This window comes from Austrofundulus limnaeus, unplaced genomic scaffold, assembly GCF_001266775.1.
Source record: "Austrofundulus limnaeus strain Quisiro unplaced genomic scaffold, Austrofundulus_limnaeus-1.0 Scaffold192, whole genome shotgun sequence".
NCBI lineage: Eukaryota > Metazoa > Chordata > Actinopteri > Cyprinodontiformes > Rivulidae > Austrofundulus > Austrofundulus limnaeus.
This window is the reverse complement of record NW_013952594.1, coordinates 563859-575035: the sequence shown is the minus strand read 5'-3', so window position 1 is coordinate 575035 and position 11177 is coordinate 563859.

Genomic DNA, 11177 nt, shown 5'->3' with positions numbered 1-11177 from the left:
GAAATGTGCTCAGTTTGTGCTCCAGCAGTCTAAGTCTATAGCAGCAGAAATGAAGAATAATTCTGGAAACCTAAGTCTACCTACCTAAGTCAGGTAAAATATTAATTGTTCAAAAGCTTTCTGCACTTCAAACATCAGAACGTAAATACTCCACTTTAAAAACACACCTTCAAAAATGACTGAGCTTTGCTGAAAGTGAGGCTGAGTCCTCATCTACGGTTCTTTAAGGCACTTTGGATGAAAGCGTGCCCCATCTGATATACAATACTTCCAAATCAAGTAAACCAAGTAAACCCTATACTTCTGGCTACACTGATCAAGAGAAGCTTAAAGCTCATAGTTTGATTCACATCTGCCGCTGATAACCACAATATGAAACCACAGACTTGGCAGCAGGAGCAGAGCTCTGCCCCTGCCAGCACTTTTACCACAAACTATCAAACTGCCACGCCGAGCCTCCCGCTGCACGCTGCATCCAGGATCAATGTGTTCTGAATACCAGATTCTGTAATCAACACATTCTCCATATTTTCTCCCTCAGGTCCCCCGCCAACATCAAAGGAGAGAAAAAGGATGGTGTGGTATCTCTGTGTGCCTGAGCCTTCCACTGTGTCAAAAAGCCCCGACGCTCAGCCCCAAGACACAGGCGGGGAGCAGCCGAGGAAATGTGATTTCATGAGTAGCACGCTGTAGTACCTGGCAGGTAGGGCTGTGGTTTGTGTGTTTCGCAGAGTTTTGCCTGCACCTGGTTRTGAGCTGATCACACCAAATGTCTCTTTAAACCACAAGATCAGATATGAAAATCCAAAATGCCAAATATTTGAATTTTTATTATTCTGTACACGAAGTTAGGTGAAAGAGAAAGATGTCAATAAAAGTGTCTTTCTTTTGATAAAACTTGTGAACTTTAAGGACTTAAAATAAAAATGTTAAACTTCCTGTAGATAAAGATGACTCTGTAACACTTGAATCAAACAACAACTTGTGTTTTTATTTAGTATGAAATTTTGTTTAAAACTAGATCAACTTTCCAAGATTACTTTGGGAAATATGCATTTTTTTTTACATTTTTTAAAGGAGATGCAATTTCACTGAAGCCACTAAAGACAAAAAGGCACTAATGTGTACTGTATGTGACTCATGAACCACTAGATGGATTTTATTGAAACCTTCTGAATATAATCAATGGATGTGCATCCAAACTGAATACATTTTAAAGTCAACTCCATCCACTGTTAATCCACCTTTTCAAACACAAAAATGGCACATAAAGGCCTAAAATTTGCTGTGTTAGTAGCAGAGAGACATCCCCAATTTATATTCTGACAATAACTGATYGCACCAGATCTGTTTTTAATGTCAGATTTATTGATTGTTTGTTTCTAAATAAAAAAATGTTAAAAAAGTGACAATTTAGAAAAGTATGTTTGACTCAACCACTGACTGATGTCAGCGTGATGGCTCGACACAATCCTGTCAGTTTGTTGGAAATATCAAATAAATCAACTTCATGTGTCTTTTGCATTTGATGTGACTCACATTGTGAGTTGCTGAATAAGTTCGGTTTAACTCTTTAACTTTTTAATTCAAACATTAAGACTGTGGTTAGTTTTTTTTTTTTTTTTTTTTGAGAAAAAAAAACAGCACCGCCTGAAAATTGCTGGCTCTGCACACCAAGCCTGGAGCTGGTGGTAACTCCGCTCCACTTTTTGATCCCCACTCGAGTTTCACAACATAAAAAATCCACAAAAATTGACTTTTATCTTCTCAGGAGTTCAGCCAGATGAAAGCTTTTATCACCAAAAGACTTGACTACTGTAAAAAAAAAAAMCCTGTATAAACTAAAAATGCAAAAATCAGAAGCAGATGATTTGTTGGTTGTACTTTTTAAAATCAGTTTTGATGGTCTTTATTGGTTTCACATCTCTTTCTTGAATCTTGTTGCAAACATAAAACCTGCTTTTATCTAATGTTGGTTTCAGATCATGTTTCCATACACCTTGTTTAGTCTGTTATATTTATTTCCTGCCACCATGACCAGCAGGTAAAGATCTAATCTGTGTCTACGTGTGTGTATTTATTGGTCCATGTGTTAGCAAAATACATCATTGTCCACTGGATAGATTTGAATGAAACTTTTAGAAAGTAGTCATTAGATGTAGATCTACAACCTATTAACATTTGGAGGAAAATTAACTAACCTCAGCAAATACATAAATGACTATAACTTGTTCAGTTTTACAGATGTTGAGRTAAAATTGGGTTTGATGGTAGCTGAGGGTCATTTACAACATATAATCTATACACGTGTAATCCTTTAAGATTCTTTTTTTTTAGATTTGACCAAACCTTACATGAAAATTCTGGCTAAATTCATTTCTAAAAGAAATGCTAACTTGAATTGTGAACCTCGCCCCATTGTTGCTTGTGACCGACTGAGCCTTTCGGGGATGCTCCTTTTATACCCAATCAAGACACTAACATGTTCCCATTGAACCAGTTCACCTGTGGATTGCTCCAAACAGGTGCTTTTTGAGCATTGTTTAACTTTGCTAGTCTTCTGTTGCCCCTGTCCAGCTTTTTTGGAATGTGTTGCAGGGCATAAAATTCAAAACAAGTAAATATATGAAAAAAAAACAATAAATAAAACAATTTGAACATTAAATATGTTGTCTTTAAGTCCATCCGAGTGAATAAAATTGAAAAGTCTTTGCATATATTGTATTCTATTTTTATTTCAAGTCAAGTCAAGTCAAGTTATCTTTAATATCCCCATGGGGCAATTTGCGTCACAGCCAGCAGGAACAAAAACAATCATCAACCACAAATACAGTAAAAAAAAAACATAAAAACCATCATGGTATCGGTGTAAAAACTACAAGCACACAACAATCAACAAGAACTATTTAAAATGACAATAACAGCAGGTAAAAAGGAATTCTTAAATCTGTTGGTTCGACATCTTTTTACAGCAAATCTGCGTCCTGATGGTAAAAGAGAAAACTCTGTGAAGAGGGGKTGGTTAGGCTCAGCTAAAATTGCCTGAGCTTTCTTCAAGGATCTGTTCCTATGGAGAGTACTGATGTCATTTAATGGGACATTAGCGATTTTACTGCAAAGACTGACAATATGGTGCATGTGTTTTTTGATTTTCTGTGTCAATAGCCCATACCAGCAAATAAAAGAAAAAGCAGATTCAGAAACAGCAATAAAACATTTTCATAAAACTACTTTCCATGTTAAAACTCCTTAATTTATGATAAAAGTGCACACGTTGATGGGCTTTCTTGTCCACGTTTGTCAAAAGAGAGTTTCTTGTCAATTACAGTACCCAGATATTTATATTCCTCCACAACATCAACTTGTTGATCATTAATGTACACAGGAGAGATGGCATTTGTGTTTTTCCTGAAGTCAGTAATMATTTCTTTGGTTTTATTGACGTTTATGTCTAGAAAGGATGACTTACACCAGTTAATAAAATGTGACACCACTGGGCCATGATCAGGGTCATCTGACTTTAAAAGAGACACGACAGAATTGTCAGCAAACTTTAAAATATGCCATCCTGCGAACTGGCTCTGACACGTTAGTGTATAAAACAAATAAAATGGGGGGACAGAACACAACCCTGTGGAGAACCAGTGGAAGAGAGCAGCACATCAGATAAAACATCGTTGACTCTGACACGTTGAGTCTGGTAGTTAAAAAAATCAATTAACCAACATTTCAGACCTGATTCAATTTTATGTATACTTTTTAACCTGTCTGCTAGAATATGTGGCTGTATGCAGTTAAAAGCAGAAGAAAAATCAATAAAAACAAGACGTGCAAAAGTATTAGCTGCCTCAAGGTGTGAAAGAACCAAGTTCAATAAAGTGCATTCAACGTCATCCACCCCTCTGCAGGGCCTGTAGGCAAACTGCAGTGGGTCCAAGCTGGTTTTAACAGTAGTTAAGAGGGCTGTCTTAATTACTTTCTCAAGTGACTTCATAATTAATGTAAGGGCCTGTAGTCATTCAGCTGTTCAGGAACTCTGCTTTTAGGGATTGGGACAATGATGGACTCTTTCCATAAATGTAGGACCTTATTGAGGTAGAGGGAGTTTCTGAAAATATAACAAAAAATGTCAACTGCTCCGCACAGTTCTTATTAAGTAAGTGGCCACAAATACCATCGGGACCCGGACTTTTCCTCTCCTTCACTCCATGGAAATGTTTCAGGACCATATGYCCTCATCCACCTGGACAGAATTTTGTCCTGCTATTGCATCTTTAAAATGAGATGCTCTGACGTAAAATCATGAACATTAAAACAGTTTAAAAAGGTATTTAGATCATATGAGAACTCATTATCAGACATTTTGCCAGAGGATATTRAACATTTCCCAGATTTCGTACCCATCATGGATTTTACCCCATCCCATGCTGGGCGGGAGTGACCAGCACAAAGGAACCGCTCTACTCTGTCTTTGTAGCTACATTTAGCAAGCTTAAGTTCTTTTTTGACTTGTTTCGTGTCCCCTTGTTGRAAACAAATATTGCATTGATTAATGATGTTTTTAACAGATTTAGAGATCCAAGGTTTGTTGTTCGGAAAAAAAAGGAAACTTGTTTAAGTGGAATGACCATATTTTGACAAAAGGTGATATATGCTGACACTGTCTCTGTTAGGTCATCTAAGTCCATACAGACTTCTTTGAACAAGGTCCAGTCCATACAGCTGTAACAGTCCTGTGGAGTTTGGACTGAAGCCTGTGACCTGAATGGAACCAAATGTTTCACTGGCTTGTGTTTCTTCAGGACCGGTTTGTAGGGTGGAAATAAATACACAGCGTTGTGATCAGTTTATTGTATTTTTTTTTCGTAATTAAAACTCAAACACCTCTGCTGAAGAGCACCTCTGCTCTGATTTATATCAACTTCAAATATCTTAAAGTCTCGAACAGCCAGAAAATACAGACTCATCATCAGAAATGAGCACTTTTAAATCTATATTACTGTTTTTTTAACCTTGAAATTTTTAATCACAGTTCTGCCTTTTCGAAAACAWTTGTCAATTCTTGATCTCTTCTATAAAAGCAGTTTCTGTTGTGTTTTGAACTTGTAAATAGTTAAGTTTTGCATGTGGCTGCGTTTAAGTTTTTCTTGTTAAATAAAAGGCATGTTATGAGTTAAATTATTAAAGACAGCAGTGCTCATTATTTAACTCGCACTAAGTTTTTTGTGCAGTTTTAAAAGTCAATTGCTCTTTTTRAACCTGAGGTTGGATTCCATTCAGAAAGCACAGAAACCTGAGGTGTGGTTACAGTTGTTCATATCAATGTCTGTACAAAACAAAAAAACATTTTCCACATAGATGCCTGATCAACTCGAAGATCTTTCGGGTGTTGTGCAACTTCAATGTGTCTTAGGAGACGTGCTTCAGTGTCTTCACAAAGACTCTACTGTAGATATGAAAAGCTCTTTTAACTAAAGAGGTGTGAAGAAATCCGACCAAAGTGTTTGTCTGGGCGTTTGTTCAGATGTTGACGGTTAACTCTAAATGCCAAGCGCATCTCGAGCGCCTAACATACAACCACACACAAACACAATCGCTCTCCCACCTTTAAAGCCCCCTACACACACACAAAGGCGTTTACACAAACGTGCTTTCTGATAACTACATGTTCTTTTTTCAGCGCTATAAAGTTCTTTAAAACATACATCTGTTTGTAAATTATAGCAAATATAATAAAGCAGAGATGAACAGGTTGGGTATTTATTTCATCAGATATAAGGAGGGAAAATTCTTAGAAATTATACAAGTGATGTTTATTCTACAAAAGTCAGTGGTGAATTTTATTATAAATTATAATGAATACTCAGTGTTAGGAAAAAAATGTTTTCACATTTTGCTAGCTAAACCTTTCCACTTTAAAGCCTCCTGTTTTCTGTGAGAAAGTTATTTAATTTTATTTTATTTTATTCTTATAGCTTCCATGGAAACACATGACAAGAAAAGCTACCGATCAGTAACACCTGCTGCTGTCCATGTGATCATTCTTTAAGGCCCGGACATCACATTACATTTTAGACAACTTGTGAAAATTTTGTCTAACTTTGAGTCAGCCTCCTTACTGTATACTGCAATGTTAACAATCGGATAAAATATAAAACATATACGAGTTATTTAGTCATAAGTTATCTAAAACACTGTACAGTGTGGCCGGGCTTTTACCAGAGCTTTTTGTCAAGCCTGATGTTTAATTTGGCCTCTCTGACATTCAGGATGTATTTAGTTGCAAGTTCAGATTATAACATAAACTGCAATATTTCACTTTTACCAGAAAAAAGTGGGGGGTGGGGGATCTGTGTACAGAAAAATGATGGAGTAAGCAAGGAAAGCAAGCAAGAAAACATAAAAACACAATAAGCGTGACAAAATCTGCAAATACAACAATGAAAAATGATAGATTTCATTAAAATATTTGATGTTACAAGYTGTTTAGATGTTTAAATGGTCCAGGGTTCAAATCTTAACTGCTGATAATCAAGTTCAAAAACTTTAAAAAGTTTAAAGGGATCCATGATTAGTTTTAACATTAGGCTTTATTTAATAAACATATATTTTAACTGTGAAATAAAGACTGTATAAATACTGTAGGATGTTCAGTTTCTATAATTTTTAAACTTAAAGTTTAAAAACTACATTACACGGACGGACGTGGATAGGTCCTCGGTGCGAGGCTGCTAGCGAGCTATATCCACCCTGAAGGTTAATCTTGGACAATATCTGATGATCGACTCTTTTAAATGAAATGTGTTAAAATATATTTTTAAAAATTTACAAAACTAAACAGCCTACAGTATTTTTACAGTCTTTATTTTTACAGTTAAAATATATGTTTATCAAATAAAGTCTAATGTTACAACTAATGGGGGATCCCTTTAAAGAGCCCATTAGATATGGCTGAAATGCGAGCTCAACAGACTATAGTACACACCTATAACCTTTGACCAAATCAGTTATTCACTACCAAATTTTAAATCTTTAAATCTTAAGGCTGCTATTAAGTTTCAAGAGCCATGTTACTCCTTTTATATGGGGTATTAAGACAAGTCTAAACTTTACTGTGATGTTCATCTGAACAGGCTGACTGCATTCAAAAACAGTATTCTTTAAAGGAAATTTTAAATAAGAAAATAATTGGAGCAGTACGTGGTTTTTAAAGCTTCAAAGGGTCTTTTTATAATCGATTAAACGCATCAAGACAAAAAAGGAAGCTAATTAAATCAATGATTTTTAGAAGAGTTTATAAAATGCAGTTATTCAAAGTATAGCCTGCTTTTAAAGTCCTTTCACAGATAAAAAGAAAGACGATTAATCTTATTTTTTTAAAGATAGTTTTGACATGTCACAGCAAATTGTTGCTGTGAATAAATATGATGACAAACGTGATTCATTCAAAGTAACGTCTCCACTCAGTCCGGTTTCGTTAGCTGTGATCACCTCACTTATTCCTGAAACCTCAATTACTCCTGTCAGATGAATGGATTCTGTCAGTCTCAACAAAAAAGAAAAAAAGAAGGCAGCTAAACACCAAACCCCAAATAAAACTTTGACACAAAATGCTACATTCCTTACAGCAGCTTCATCACCACAATAATTCATCCGAAGCTCAACAGAAGTTCCTCATTAGGGCCTCTGATTGTTTTCCGCATGTTTATAACAACCAAGAGACGGAGCCGACGTGCGGTGACACATTTGTCGCCATGGTAATGAGGCCCCTGTAATCTTCCAAGTCAAAAAAAGAAAAGAAAAAGAAATAAAACCAGAACAAATTAGGCTGTGCAGAGCTTCCAGTGTGCCATCATTATAAATCATCATCATCATGTTCAACAAGAACTCTATGAGACAACAGGGCCTGGGAGAATAATGTTTGYTCCCAAGCTCTGTCCACAACTATGGGGTGATATACTGTGAGAAGAGTCCCACTCRTGTATTTCTCACACACTTATTGTATGTTGGAGAAAAAGTATTTCCCAACTATAGGTTTGGGTTTGGCCCTCATCCTTTTTTCATTATAGGGTGTGCACATACGAGACACTATGCCTGTTTGTTTATGGTCACAGTGTGAATGCATGGAGACACTGTGCGTTTAAAAACARAGGCCGAACAATGGAAGTAACACAAATGACAAACAGTTTTATAATTTTATTGTTTGCAGAGGTTTCTCACGAGATTGACAATCGTGCCTCTCTGTTTGTTTACCCRTTTGTCTTATTATTATTATCATTTGTGTATTTATTTTTATGGGCACAAATCAATATTTCTGAATTTGATTATTTAAAATCTACTTCTAAATGCAGATTAAATGTTTCTCAGTGTATTAACAATAGGGAAATAAATCCAAAAATATAAATAGACCTCTAGTTAATGCATGCTGACACATGGAGACTCAGAGATTTAGAAAAGTCTGATTAAATTTAGAAAGTAAATGCTGGCCAACTCTTTATCGGGTTCAATTACTAACTTTAAACTTTAAAGTTTCAGTGGGTAAAATTGTCTCATAAATAACTGTAAGGATTTTCACAGATTACTTTCTGAGTTYCATTAAAATTTGTTTTGTGCTTCATGAGATATTTTACTAATATGACAGACAAAATAATACATTCAAATATGAGCAAAAACATTATCACAGCATGGTGACGATAAATATTAAAGTTCAGAAAGTGACAATTAAAATGGATTTTATGCTAGTGCCTATTACAGTCACATGAAGAAAGCTGTTGTTGTACAGCTGTTTAGGAATATGTTTTTAAAAGGTATGCTGTTTTTAGTCAAATGTTTTAGAAACTTTTCAAAATTTAACTTATTTAAGTGTGATGACATGAGGGGGGAAAAGACAAAATTCTGGGAAAACAAATGGAAAAAGGAAGTAGTAAAGAACAAAAGGAACAGAGAAAGCGTAACGAGGAGATGAAGGAGGAACCGAGGCGACCAGTTTAGCTCTGTGTGGAGACCCAGTCCGTGTTCTCAGTCTATGAATCAAACAATCAAAAGCCTGAGGTTTGGGGGCTCAAAAGTTGGTTCAATCTCCAGAAACTTCCCATATTCTTTTCAAGGGTTGCCAAACATTTATTTGTTTTGGATTAATGTAATTACACACACCACCACCACCATTTTCCTGGTTGTCACACTGAAGCAGCATGTCACAATGGAAAGATTACACGAGCCGCATCCTGGCAAAGTGACTTCATATCAGYGGCGTGATATTTTGCTTTAACTCAACATGTGAATTTCCTTTTGACAGTTCTCACAAAGACAGCAGCAAACACTTCACTGTCTAACATGTGAGAAACCATACAAGACAAGATGAGCGCTGAAACATACGCTCCTGCTCTGATCCTATACTGATTAGTTTGCATTGTTCCAGCTATTATTGTTGATTCAGCATCAGTGTTTTCCTGTTTTTTAGTTTAGCAACTTTTTTTCTACATACTTTATGAGATTTTAGCCATTCAAAAATCAAAATGTTTCATTCAGGGAATGGGTCTGTGGCTTTTTTATTTTACTTTTAGTTTTTTGAAAATATTTAACTTTATTTACAAATATTTTTCCTCGTAAAAAACGATTCTCATCAATTTAAAAAATCACTGTTCTCTGAAACCAGATCCAGAATATTTTACCTTTTAATACTACTAATAGTTTTTTCAAACCTTTATTTAGTATGGGGACAGTGCACATTAATAACATTTCTGTAAATATGCCAGAATTAGCCAGAAGGCTATTTTTCACCTGCAGTCCCCAGACAGATGGTGAAAGTCACCCTAAAATATTAAATGTAAAACTATTAAATGTAAAACTACATAATTACAAAATAACAAATACAATACACTTTAAAATACCTAAAATATTATAAGCTAAAATGCATATAAAAACACATAAACCAACTAGTAAAAGAAACATCAAACAAACAATAAACAATAAACCCACAAATGAGACAAGATGATATCAGAGGGGAGCAGGAGCCGGTAGCTAACTTTTGCCTATTCTTAACTGGAATTTTGCTACTTTTAGCTTTTAGTCTCTAGCAAATCTTTTGGATACTTTCAGCTAGCATTTATTTTAATTTTAACTTTTAACTAAACTTTTGCTAATTTTTAGCTAGTCTTTTGCTGCCTTTAGCTACCATTTCACATCATTTAGCTAGCCTTTTGCAATGTTAGATGTACTTTATTTTTATGGATTATTTGTTTTGTTTTTTTTAACAAATGAAATAAACACCTAAACAATTAGCTTATCTTTTCTTTTTCTTTTAGCTAGAGTTTTGCTACTTTTAGCGACTTTGGGACTTTTAGCTAATGTTTTGTCTCTTTTAGCTGTAACTCGGTTGAAGTACTTCAGCACTTAGGGTTCAGGCTGTATTTTCACAAAAACTGCAGGTTTTGTAGTTAAACTTTAAACCGAGTTTATGAGATAAACTGTCATGTAGATTTCACTTGATGTCTGAGATCTTTTAGCAGAGTGGCTGCAAAACAATTATTAATACTGAATGAACTGGTAAATACAAAATATGGACACATTGCAATAGAATTCATGTGAAACTTCCATAAAAACTGTTTGTCTCATAGTGTTAAACCATGTGAAATTCCTAAATGTCCAAATTATTAAAAGCTCAAAGTCTCTGGCTGACTTTTAGAATTGATGTAGATAGAACTTCTGTTTTAAGTGGTTCCTGAAGGTCTTTGGTTTGGATCATAAAACTTTGTCTGTTTAAAACTTTGCACAAAGCACAAGCCAGGTTTTCACAATCCAGCTAATCGGCCTTTCTGAGCGACCCAGAGCCATAACTCATCTGGCGTCGATCGTTTTTCACACAACAGAAGTCACAGTAAACAATATGTGTAAGTGTGTAATACATTAGCCTTCCAGTCGCTGCAAAGTATCCCATAAATCCAGGGTTTTACTGTTTCATGCATCACATTTCTCCTCGTAGGCAGAGGAAGTTTTTTTTTTAAGTATTGAATAGATTTGTTGATCAAACACAGATGTTTTGATGAATGATGTTCATTCTGACTTTGGATCTGTTCGAATTATGAGAGAATTTTTTTTTTCTGGCTGCAAGATGTGAGTTTGATTTTAGCTGTTTCAGCAACCATGATACACACACACACACACACACACACACACAC